Source organism: Rhopalosiphum padi, chromosome 1 (genome assembly GCF_020882245.1).
Source record: "Rhopalosiphum padi isolate XX-2018 chromosome 1, ASM2088224v1, whole genome shotgun sequence".
Lineage (NCBI taxonomy): Eukaryota > Metazoa > Arthropoda > Insecta > Hemiptera > Aphididae > Rhopalosiphum > Rhopalosiphum padi.
In genome coordinates this window covers 6,380,951-6,394,989 of record NC_083597.1, presented here as the reverse complement: position 1 = coordinate 6,394,989, position 14,039 = coordinate 6,380,951, and positions in this window count along the sequence as shown.

Below are 14,039 nucleotides of genomic sequence, written 5' to 3'. Positions count from 1 at the left end.
GTACTTGCTGCAGTCGCCGGCTACACTAATGTAGTGCAGAGTATGATATTGTTATGCATCCGCGCATTTCGAACTTTTTATTATTTGTTTATATTTTTTACGCGATATTACGAGAATGGCATACTCTCCTTATTCTTGTCGTTATGTTAATATTTTAACAGCCACGGAAGTAGTTCCGCGATGTTACCATCACAATGATCTTCCGTCTCAATTGAATATCGCCTATAAAATTGCGTCTCGTAACTCGTGAAGAGAGTGCATTGTTATTGTAATAATAATAATAATAATATGATGATGATGGTTTCACCACACACTCGGTCTGTGTAAACACAAATAGTGTACATCATATTATTCATATCTTAAGTATGTACGTTACGAGATATTATGGACGTCTAATTTGAATACCGTAAGAAACGACTAGAGTGTAATATTGACACAATAAAAGCGCGTTATTATAATATATGTCCACAAGGCAAATGCTAAGTGATTATATTATACTACAGCCTTAAACTCAAAAGCGCTAAGGTTTCATCGCTATATACATCACGATATTACTAGAACATTTTTTTTTTTTTTTATTAAAATCACATTAGATCGTTTGATTGTTATTTTATTTCAAAGGTCTATATAAATATCTATTACCTATGTGAAATAATCTTTAGCGCCTAGTCGATTGACGCGTACATGTTATCAATTATTATTTCGAACGCTTTTTTTTTCATCCGAGTCATCCTTTAACTTTTCAGACAGGATAACGTATTTCCCGGAAACTAAATATATAAAAAAGTATTACTGGTATATTATACTTTGCTCAACAGACACAACCGTTATACAATTAATAATAAGCTACTCTATCATTGGTTTATATATATATAATTTATAAATAAAGGGAATATACCGTTTAGAGTTTGATATAACGATCGCCTGACAAACAATAAAAGCGATCGGCCCGCGGACTCGGACGCAACGCGCAGTCCATAATAACTGTGAACTTACTGGAGTTAGATAAAGTCGTCCCGTTATACTGACAGATTCGAAAACTGTTGTTGTAGAAACAGCAAAAACGGAATCTATTTCATTTTAGATAATTTTTTTTCCATTTACTGTTCACAAATATCTAGCTGTTTTATATAATCTGTTACGATTTCGTTTCTAAAAGTTTACCAACTCTCACAATATGAAACTCCACGATAGTCGTTAAAAAAGTATTCAATTATTTTTAAAACCATTGTTTATAATTGTGGTAAATGTTTTTCTATTGGCACACATTGTATACATTTTATGTCTTAAACTACTCAGTTCTTACGATTTCACAATTTTTTTAACGTTTAACTATCAAACATCCAGTATGACCACTGACCTTTAACGGATCTTCTTTGTGTCGTCGTTTCTAAAATATAGAATTATAGCTTTTGCCTTATGTCTATACCCACAATAATATTATGTCACATTTCAGGTTTTCGAAAATGGAAAGTGTTCGATTATGGTCAAAATATTAACATACACACACATTTTAATAATTACTGCTGGTTAAACTAGGTTATGCATAAATATTGTACTATAGTTTACAGTGTAGCACTGTGGTGACTTTTCAAGTTACAACACCGTAACCAATATGTAAAATGAATCATGTAATTAATTTCTATTAGAACCTAATTAATTAATGATGTATTTAACTGTAAACCCAATTCGCCTTTAATGGTTCAAAGTATTTATACGACAAAAACTGACAAGTTTTTTTCGCATAAATAAAACACTGTACGTATAGTCAGTGATGTTTACATCACAATCATTAGAATAATATATTTACTAAAAAAAAGATAAGAATATTTTTTGTTTAGAAGTTTATCACTACGACTTCGCTATGTATTGTATCCGTATACTATGATCAAAATGATAATCTGCTCAATTTTATAATTCGACGTGTAATTGATGTGAATTGGTATTTGGTTCAGTGCTTCATTAATAAAGCTTGGCAGTAAAGCCATGGAAACTCTGCTTTGATATTATAATATATAGTACACTGTCGTGACGCAAACATTTGTTATTGATTTCGGTATTAATCATACTCATTAATTTAATATAAGATCGTATTATCATTTATACAATTACACTATTATGTAGTATACGAGACCTTTTAATCAACTGTAAACACTAATGTTTACATATTTTAATATGTTTTAATTGTTATGTAACTATATACGTTACTCCGGCAGCAACGATCTGAAAATTAAAAATTAAAAAAATAATAATGAATTCCTTAATCGTTTTGTTATTGAAATAATGGAATTCGTTCTCTTATATCCATATACCTTAATCAAAAAAATCTATGGATTTTTCATCTAAATTTAAAATCTCTTTTCTCAATTTCCATAGTCAAAACACGTTGACTTTCATAGTCATTTTTGTTTGTTAGTTATTAGGTATATAAGACGTACCCAAGCGAGTCACGAGGATTCAATATTGCCGCTGGCAGATATGTATTTACTTTGTACGAGTAGATACGTAGCCCGTGTGACCGCACCGTCCTTTTTATGTGTATCTATTAAGAATTAATAAACTGTACGTCATCTTTATAATATAATTATGATACAATTATATTATATTACCACGTTTATTTGAAATTAATATGACATTAATAAAATTATTTATTTAAAAAAAAAAAATCATCAACGTTAAATATTTTTTAAAAATAAGATTATGTTTTAAAATGTAATTTAAAACTTTTTAGAACATTTGAACACTCAATTTTTTTTTTTAATATAATACAATTTATAATAAAAATTGAATATTTAAAAGTAAATAAAATAATTTCATACTGAAAAACTAAAAATTATGGAAAGGATAATATATATGATAGAAAAAGGATAACAGTTATAGTCTGGAAAACTTTAGGTAGTATAATATACTAATACCACTGGATAGTCGAAACTCATAAATAGCTATAGGCAATTTTCTTAAGTGATGATCGTAATATTAAATATTATGTATTTTCGGTAATAATACTTATATATTTTACGGACATTGTTAACAATTTTACAAGAAATCATTATGAGCAATGAAAAAAAAATCGATAAAATCAGTGTAAAAGTATTTTTTCTGGTGTTCTTAAACAATCGTATTATAATAAGATTACTTATTACTATTTTAACTTATAATATATACTTATCTATTTTAGATTATATTTTACTTTTCGGTAATGTTAACGAGAAAAAAACCATTTCGAAAAACAATCGAACTTAATTTATTTAAATGTTTTATAATGAATTATATTATGTACGTTTTCATTAACTATGTCTGATGCACTACAGTTTATTAGTAAATAGCATGATGACATTTTTTATAGTATTTACATCAAATTACTATTAGATATAAATACTAATAATATGAACTAAATTATTTAAAACAGTACATAATATCATAATGTTAAAATGATATTAAGAAAATCAATTAACAACTAATATCTCAAAATATTGTAAAACAATTATTTTAAAATATTTATACCGATAACTCAATTTGAAATAATTTTAATGATGCATTTTTCAAACTGAAATTATTAAATTATTATCGAAAACTATTTTTAAGGAATACAACTATACACATAAACATCGAATTATTAGTGGACAGCGAAAAGTATTATAACTATAAACTAAAACGTACGTGTTATTTTTAGTTTTTACCGATACAAATATTTTCTTAAGCAGTCCTATATTTTAAATAGTGTACATATAGCTAAATAACAAAATTAAATTACTTTTTAGAAGTTTTAAAAAATGTATATGATATATTTTTAATAAGAATGTTCATTTTTATTACAGGGTTTAAAAAGGATATGTTATTAACATTTAAAAAATACAAATTTTTATGACGTTCCTATAAAATTATTTTGCTCACTTCATCTGTAATACTTATTTTACTTTTAAAAATATATGTGTTTTATATGTAATATTATAATGTATAATGTCATACATTTTAATTTTTTAGCAAAATTCAAACACTGCCAAAATGCTTTGTAGGTAAGCGGTTAGCACACTAAAATTATTATGTATTAGAACTATGGACCTATTTTTATAATTCAACTACAATCTATAATCATATTTCACTTAAAATAATTAAACTAATTAAAAAATTACAATAATAATTCTATTTTGATTTCAACAGATATGTGTCTATTGAATTGAGAATCGTCAAAAGTCCCGTAAGCGGCGTAAGCATTCGAATGACAAATATACTTTAAAATTCTGAAAAGAGCGAAGAAGTAGAAGAAGTAGGTTTTACAATTATATGTTTTTTTTATGTTTTTCAATACAGTTTGAGTAGAAAATTTACTTTAATCTTTAGGTATTGAAGGTGCTTCCTGGTAGCAAATTTAGTATAGTTGTGACTTTAGTAGTCAAAGTAGGAAATTGGTAGTACTTTTTTAAATATTCAACTAACAAAAAACTATTGGTAAATGGCAAAATGGAAATATTTACTACATACTAGTTTTCGGTAAAACAATTTCGATTTTGTTTACTTTTGCTATAATTCAGAATGGAATAACAATAATAAAAAGACTTGACATTTTCACCAAATATTTATATCAAGGTAAACATGATGTAAATTCTACAATATTTTGATTCTTTTGAACTATTAATAGACATTTTTTTAAATGTTCTACTTTTTACATTTATTTATATTTTTGTTGTTTGGTCAAAAAACTTGAAAGTATTATTACTATTATTCAACATTTCTCAGAAATTGTTACTATCGAAATTTAAAAACATCAAAACAACAAAGAACAGTTTTTATAACTGTTTAAAGTTAAAATTCAAATTGAATATTTTAATGAAGAAGAACCATTATTGCTAAATCTACTTCAATAATTTTGTTGTTAATCAAAATATCATATTAATTCTAGCTGGCATTTTTTTATGATAATTCGAATTATTAACTGTACTCAGTGAAATGTTATTAAAAACTTTAGCCTTTTTTTAAACTATTTTTACCACGAAACGAAACTTTCACCGGTATGTCAGTATTATATCTTAAAAGTAATTTGCAATGTTTTACCAAAAATTAATTCATCCAAACAAATACGAAAAATACATACTAGAATATAAGTCTCAAAGTTAGACTTTTTTTATGTACAATGATTTATCATTGATTTCAAATTTAAAACGACATTATTGCACAGTAACCTACTTAATGAAAAGGTACTTTCTTAATATTCTATATTATGAGAAAAGCAAATTCTCCAGTTATTTTTATTTATATTTCCTTCGTTTTTATATTATGTATTTAATTTCCTAAGAAAATAATACTTAGTTGTTTTTTTTATTTTAAATATCTTTTCTTTTGTTTAAAATAAGTTCAACCTAGTGCGCATATTTATTTTCATTTATTCCCCTTTTCTTGTATAATGTTTCTGCTTTATTTTAATTTAATGTTTTAACAACATTTCACCATTCAAATTTACAAAATAACATATTACATTTATCATCGTTCTTAATAATTCATTTTTATTCTTCAATACATTTCATTATAATATTTATCGTTTTTTTTTCTTTTATCATAGTTGCTATTGTTTCCCTTAGATCGTATTAATATTATATAACATTATTTACATGTATATATCAAAAATTATGTTTATAATATCATGTTCTCGTAATACATTAATGTCAAATATACCTGCTGCAATATTTATCACCATAATATTTCTTACTTCTACGATCGTTGCACTAAGTATTATTTAGATAAAAAAAAAAAACAATTTTTAATGTAGTTTTGCAAAAGATTTCTCTTTTACATTTTGCATATCCATAACTAATAGAATCACATTAAAGAACAATATACAGTTTAAATCATCATGATTATATTCATACACATATTATATAAACATAATAATATCTATACATATATTTTATTCATTGTATATTAGTAATTGATTTATAATTGCTAGGATACATGAAAACATATTATAATCTGACTAAAATAAATGCTAAAAATGGTTTTCCAGAAGGAAAAGTATTTTCCACGAAATACCAACAAAAATACCAAGTACAAACCATCAACTAAAGAGATCAAGTACTATGCAATAGACGTCACTAATCATTGTGAACAGCATGAAGTCAACGGTTTGTTAGGTATTCTGAAACGATGGTTCACGTGTAAATATCAGCCTCAAAGCGAAACCGAAGATGATGTAATGTTGGTAACGTCTATCAGGTGAAAATAGTATCATGAAATGTCCAATAAAGTTTAAAAATCAAGGCGATGAAATCTATGTTTTTTACCAATCTAATAATAAAACTCTGTGTATTTCTTTTTTTCTCTTCAGTGAATAAAAGATTTGGCAAATAACAATAATTATAATAATATTGACGAGTATTTATTCTTCTGTGTTTGTTGTTAAAATTATATCATTGAAATGCATTTATGTTTAAAGCAGTCAATATAATACATAATACCTACCTATGTGTTTAGTTAATTATAAATCATTGGAAGTCATGACAGGTAACACCGTAACAGGTTCAGCGCCGGATTTAAATTTTTCGGCCTACCGAGATTTTAAATTTCTATCGGCCCGTTCATAGTTGGAGATTTGATTAAATTTTAGGGTAGGCTAAATTTTAGTCTATATGATAAACTACGAAGACTTTAGCCCTAATATTCAATAATTTGGGGGTTTTTTAAAATATTTGCTCCCTCATTTTTTGGCTACCGGCCCACCGAATTTTATCGGTAGCTCGTCGGTTCAATCGGGGCCTGAACAGGTTACTATGAATTAATGTCAGAATTCAGTAATTTTTTTTTATGAAAATCAATTCGAAAAAGCGATTAAAATATATAATATAATCATTACGCGCGAAGCTATTCGATTTTGAGTTATTAGTAATTGATCGACCAAACGAAAATTACTGTTTCCAAAAATATAGTCAAGTGCCGCTCTCTAATGACATTTATACATTACACAGAACACACCAAAACCTGTTGTAAATGATGTGTCAAGTATATTAAAACTTGAACATACACCAGTGACTCTCCGTCAAGTTTTCATGCTGTGTTTGTTGTGGAGTTTAAATCATTATAACTCAATTAGGTTGCATTCTGACAATTCAGATAACAACAGAGAGTTCAGTCTTCGATACAATAATTACACAGTTTTATTGTATGTGGAATAACACACAAATTATAGTGTAAGTTTCCCAAAACTTACTCGGGATGAGTTTAATTCAAAAGAAAATATATTGTGCTATACATATTATATAAACGGTTAAAAATCTTGCGCTATTTGTTCAGTTGAGTTCGTAACAGCCGAGACATGTATCTGTAGCTATTTTTGGAACTAATTCTCAAAGACTAATTTTAGCCTCTGTAGAGATGCATTAAAAATTATAAAGGTAAGTATAACATTGTTAGATAATACTATTTGTACACAAATAACTACAAACATTTTTGTAACACGGCGTATTGTATATGCAATTTTACAAAAATAGTGTATATATAAAATTATTATTATAAAGACACGTTATATTGTGCATAATACAAGCCGATCGAAATGCCGACAGTCAAAATATCGAAAAGTACGAAAATCGATAGATTGAAATGTCTGTGTGTAAAAACATCAAAACGAACCAAAGTTTAGTATTGAAAAATTAAATATTGACGAAATAAAATGTATTTTTCTAGTTTTTGTGGTAAAAATAATCATGTCTATTAAAATAATTAATATTAAAAATATTTATAAAAACGCCACGAAAATGATTATTATTAAAGTTACAAGACATTATTAACTACCCTTTTATGAATTTTATTTTATTATTACACGTTATGAATAATTTTATTCAATCGGAAACATGTATTTTTTTCTATCTGAAAACAAATTCCTAAATTTATACAATTTGATTAATGGAAATTATAACGATGGTCTTTCGTACTTTTTGATATTTCTACTACCGGCATTTTAACATGTATACTGTATAGTAAAATTTTTGTTGTCAAGGTTTTTGACCACACCCGTGTATAATAATATATTAATCACTATTATAGGTGTCCTAATTAATTTGAATAATAATTGCCACGATAACTTAAATAATTACAATAAATTATAATGCATGGTTTAAAGAAACTTCTACTTTTATAAATCAAAATAAATGTATCTAAACTAAATCGAATCGTAATGTAAAAATACTACTTATTAAAATGTCTGTATTCCACTAGTATTGTTATATGAATTATAAATCCGTAGTTGAAAAATATTGATAAAAGTTGAGAATTTAGGTGAAATAAGGCTATATGGATAACATTTTTTGTTTTTAAAAATGACAAATAATTTTTAAAGTACTTATAAAGTAATAAGTTAAAACTTAAAAAAACTACATTTAAATTTACAAACATCGATAATTTAAATAACAAATTATTATTTAAAGCTATTTAAAGTTTAAAAAGACGGTAATAAAATAAATTAGTGTTCTGTGCTAAAATATCTCTGAGTATTATTTTTAACCCGACTCTTTTGAATTTTATCCTTATAAATAATAAAATACTTTTATATGATCAATAATTGGATACCAACATTTTTTTGTTAACAATCTGTGGATTTTATTTTATTTATCAAAGTGATATTGGAGTGATTATTTTTTCTTTGATTAAACTTAACTCCAAATGCGCATTAAGTAGTATCATGTACATGAATAAAATGTTCAAAACACATTGTTGTTCAGAATAACAAATCATTTTGAAAGTTAATGTATTTGACACAGGTGTCATTTTGAAACTCTTTAAATATTTCACTATTATCAGTCGACGTAGTAACATTGTGAAACAGAAAATAAAATTGCATAAAGTATAAGTGAACTTTTTAGAGTCTTGTAGCAACGGTAAACAGGGGGAGGGGGAGTGGATTTTATGGATGATTGCACTGCAACACTGCTGCAAACGGTCATAACGTTAGGCCATAGTGAATGTCAATGAATGCGATCTGCCGAGAAGATGGTCGAATGGACGAGAGAAAGACTGAAGAAAATAGTAGTCCAAATCAGTGTCGAAATCAGCGAAGTGTAAAATAAGTTTATCGTCGATATTCTCAGTTTAACTTGGCCGATTAAAAATGTATCAGTTGCTCGGAACGGAAAAAATATAACCAAAAGCGAGCAAAAGATAATGTTAGTAATTTTTGTTTATTTTGTACAAAAAAAAAAACTCAAGATCATTGTAATGTAGATAGATGGATGAAAGCAAAAAAATAAATTTCAACAGTGGGCGTATCATTTCCATTACTGTTCACTATATATGGCCGCGTATACGCGATGTACCAACGATAATTCAGTTTTGACTGTGTAACTGTAGCCAACGGGTCTACAGCCAATAAATGAAAACAGATTTTTTACAGTTCATTTTTTTTTTTTTTTACATTCCAAATATCGAAAAATTCCATATTTTCATATCGATTGTGATTCGAAAAATGCTTTTAAGGACTCTCCAAATGATACATGTCATAATATATTAGTATAATTTATATTTCGATAGTAAATATCGTGTTTAAAAATATAGGACGAAATACTTACTATTATATATCATTTTAAATAAATAATAAAGTCCAATATAATCGATTAGAAATCATCAAGTAATAATATATATTATTTAATAATAATTTATGTGATAATATTGTATACTTTATTTATAATATATTATACAACGGTATAGGTTTAAAATGAAAAAAAAATCGTTTATACTATTTACTTACCATTTAAACGATCAGATTATCTGAACATATATATTATAGAAAAATATAATTTAATACTATCAAAATAGAATTCTTAGGTTAAATATATTATATACATAATATACATGTGTGTTACTATGAAGTGAATGTTGGTAATGCCGATATTGTTTTTTTATGAATGTAATCAAAGGATAACGGAAAAGTTACAATTATAATACAGTGTTATTATCTTTATCTAATAAAAGACTTACTACACTTAGTGCCTGACGTATTGTGTACACGTTGATAACTTTGATAAAAAATATTTAATTACCTTACCAAATTACTTTTACAATATTATACCTGGGTAACGGCATTTATGTGCTACATCACTAATATATAATAGTCATTCAACGCAGCTATAAATTACGATTGATTTGCTGCTCAATAACTAAAATTTGTTGTACAAAATAGAAAATATACGTGACGTATTCTATAATAAATTTAATTACTTATAGTACCTAATAAAATACATGATGATAATAATTTTTTTATATCAGCTGTAAAATATAAATGTTTGATTAGTGAAATTACATGTCATGTTTTACATAATATTATTGTCTATAATCTACACTGTATGTGCGAATAACTTAAAACCGTGTTGTTTACATCGAAATCGACCGAAATCCTGATGTAAGTTTCTACATTTTTTTATTTGTTCAAAATTTGCACCGTTTTAGGATGTAAAATTCGACATTCACGACATCGTGTATGATACGTATGTATATCCCTATGACTTCCAATAGCATTAATTAAGTTAAATTAATTCGTAAACCAAAACAATTGGTTCTTTTTTCTTTTTTTTTTTCGTCCAGAAAATACGAACGTCATTATTTTCGTGTATTTTTATAAATAAAAATCCATTGATGTCCAGCGTAATTATTATTATGATCCATATGGGAAACTTTTGGATGAATTGTATGCGCGGAAGCTAGGAGAAGGACCATTTATAACAGTTACGTGTGCATATTCGAATAGTTGGGAAAAAAATACGTATTAAATGGACTTGTCGTGTTTTTTCTCTCTCTCTCGTTCGCCTTTTTCATCGGTCCATACATATCTGTCGAGTCCCGACCCGAGCCGAATAATGGCCAAACGTGTACTACTGCAGGACACGGGGATGGTGTGAAAATTCGTCGTCCGAGGGACGAAAACCGAAACAGACTGCACGAAATATATGTGCGTGGCGTGTGTTTGTGCGTGCGTGCGCGCGCTTGTGTGCGTGTGTAATTATGTATACTATATATATATGTGATGTCCAGCGCCGGTGGACCAGTGTGCGCGATGAAATTTCATAAAAGCTAATAAAAATATGCATAATGAAACGATATTTTATGGTCAACAGCTTGAAAAGTGTCCTCCAGTGACCTAATTAAGAATAATCACGTACAAAAATGTTACGCCACTGACGCCGCTGGACCCCACGCACGCCCCTCTGCATGCTCTGTGTCATGTTTTAGCATTGTTCTGTATCCTCGACTCACACCCATCCGCACACCCACCCATCACCACATCGAACACCGCCTCCCAGCCCATCACCGTGTCACCTGTTTACTGTTTCTGCGTGTGGTTCCCACTGATTCGGCACGCGATCTCCTCTCTCTGCCACCGTTTCCCCCCGCCAACACCACCTCGTCCCCGATCTCCACAGCTGTTTTCAGATTAGGACCAACGGAGGCTCAACCGAAAACGACTTCGAAAACGTTTTTGAAAAAGTATTTTTTATTTTTTTTCTTACTCGGACGCCCGTGACTCGAGTATACGTATTATTATATTAGTCCACGTAATAACCAAACAAGCCGAATCGATAGATATACGTAGTGTTTATAAACATTCAAGATCAACGCACTGCCGTCGAACACGTCATTTTTTTTAAACTGATGTTCGTTCGAGGTGTGTTAATGAATATTTGTACGAAACCACTGCTGCAGTGATGCTGTACAACTGCAGTTATTAAAGTGATATTTTTTTATTTTATTATTTTGTAGCCTCGTAAAAAGTTGTACATCGAGAGAACTGAATTTTTTTCACTAAAACGGTACATATTTTGATTAACAATCCTTTTATCCGATGATTAAATAAACAACTCGTCAAAATTAAACGTAATTATCTACACGTTTAGTTCAATAGCCATTTCCGGGAACGCAATATATGATACAACACGTGTCGATTTGGAGATACTCCTTCAATGCTTGTCACTTTTAATTATTATGTAGTAATATGTATAGTATGCCGTATGCGCAACGCGGAATTACTGACTAATTAACTATCGATTATTTTTCTAACCGTTGTGAATGAAAAAGTTTAGTTAAACGTAACATTAGTTTAAAATTATGGAAAGTCAAAATTTTAAAATTAAAAACGAACTTAAATTAAATAATCGTACCTATTTAGATGATGATTAATCGTGTTCGAGATAACTGAATTATTGAATAATTTACGCAATCGTTTGTTCGTAACCGACATAAATATATTGTAATTGTCGCGATCTCATTTTATGTAGAGTGGTCACTCTATAACAGTGTAAAATAAAATCCTTTAAATCGAAAAAGTTGTGTGGACTAAGTTGTATGGTCAGTACTCAATTTCAAGTATATTTGATACATATATATATGTATATACATTTTTAGATTGCGTTTATTAGCACAGGGGAAAGCGTTGCCAAAAAAAATACGATCCCATGGGTACTCTGTTTTCTTGTTTAAGTTTGCTGGGCAAACTTTTGGTTATTTTTATTGAAAGGTTCGACTTTTTTAAGGACGTTAAAAGTCATATTAAAGATTTTACCCTTACCTAAAACTTTATTGAATTTTGTTAGTGCTTTGGAACTTTATGTCATATTATATACTTTTTTAGTTTATTTTCTTCAATCGATTGCTTTTTTAATAAGGTACATTTATTTCTATGTTTTTCTTTAGCAACATCATTAAGAGAATTGTAATATTCATTGTTAACATCAATGGGTTTGTCAATATTCGCCTATAGACAAATGTATACATCGAAACAATGCCATGTGTTTAACATTGGTCCCAGTTAAAAAAGTAAAGTCCTTGAATATAAACCTCAATTTGTTTTCTAATAATAAGGTAATTGTAATTCTTAGACAATCATAATTTTAATTGATTTAAAATATTCAAATTCAAATATTGTACTTGTATATCATGTAAACTGTAAACGTATTTAAAAAATATATAATTATCATTAGTATGAAAAATAATTATTTAGCTTAAACTTTTATTGGATTCGGAGATAATAGAATAAATTTAAAATAAGTGTTTTATGGATTGTAAAATATTCTTTAATTTAATTACACGTAATTAAAATATATGGTTATACGGATATTGAGAATGTAATTATGTAAATACTTTGTATATTTAAAATACATAAAACCCAAGTAATTCTTGCATGTACCTACAAATTGATTATTTTTTCATATTAAGCAATAAATTGCAATCTAAAATTCTAAAATAATACCAATGAACTGATTCTGACAATAAAGTTTATACCGTTAATGAATTTATTTACTTATCATTTTAATTGATATGACTAAAAGTATGACGTAACTACGTGAAACCGCATATTATATTTTTCTTTCTCGTAAAATTGATTATTCACTGCAGAATCCATTTTTAAGTTTATTATCATAAATTTACATTTTTACGTTTGTTCTCAACTAATTATACATATAACATGCGTTATAAATATATGATTTGAATTAATTTTTCCGTTGGGTTCGTTATCAATTAAAATGTACACTTTACAATAATTCTAATAGTGTTATCCTTAGTTATTTTCAGAATAGCAATTGTATATTTATATTAATTTTTCAGGTAAACATTTATATAAATATATTTTTTTTTATTTAATTTTAGACAAGCAGTCATTATTATAGCTCAACAGTTATATCTTTAACAGAAAATTTATAAAAAATATAATATAAATATAAAAATTAAAAATACACTAAATATAATCTTAATAAAACATAATAATATTAATAGATAGTAATAAAATAAGTGCTTCAAGTAAAAATAGATCAGAGACTGACCCATTAGCATTTATAATATCTTATTAATTATTATTTGGAAATAATAAAAATGTTTTACTATTGAATTATGGCACTGTCTTAAAAATTTATTTTTATTATTTAAATTCAACCTAACGAGTTTGATACTTATATTCAACAGGGGCGGCTCCAGAGAGGGGGCCCTAGCCCCTCCTCCCAGGCTTATATTTCTAAAAAATTGTATATTGTTGAAAAAAACATTATTATCTAAAAACATTTTATACCACCAAT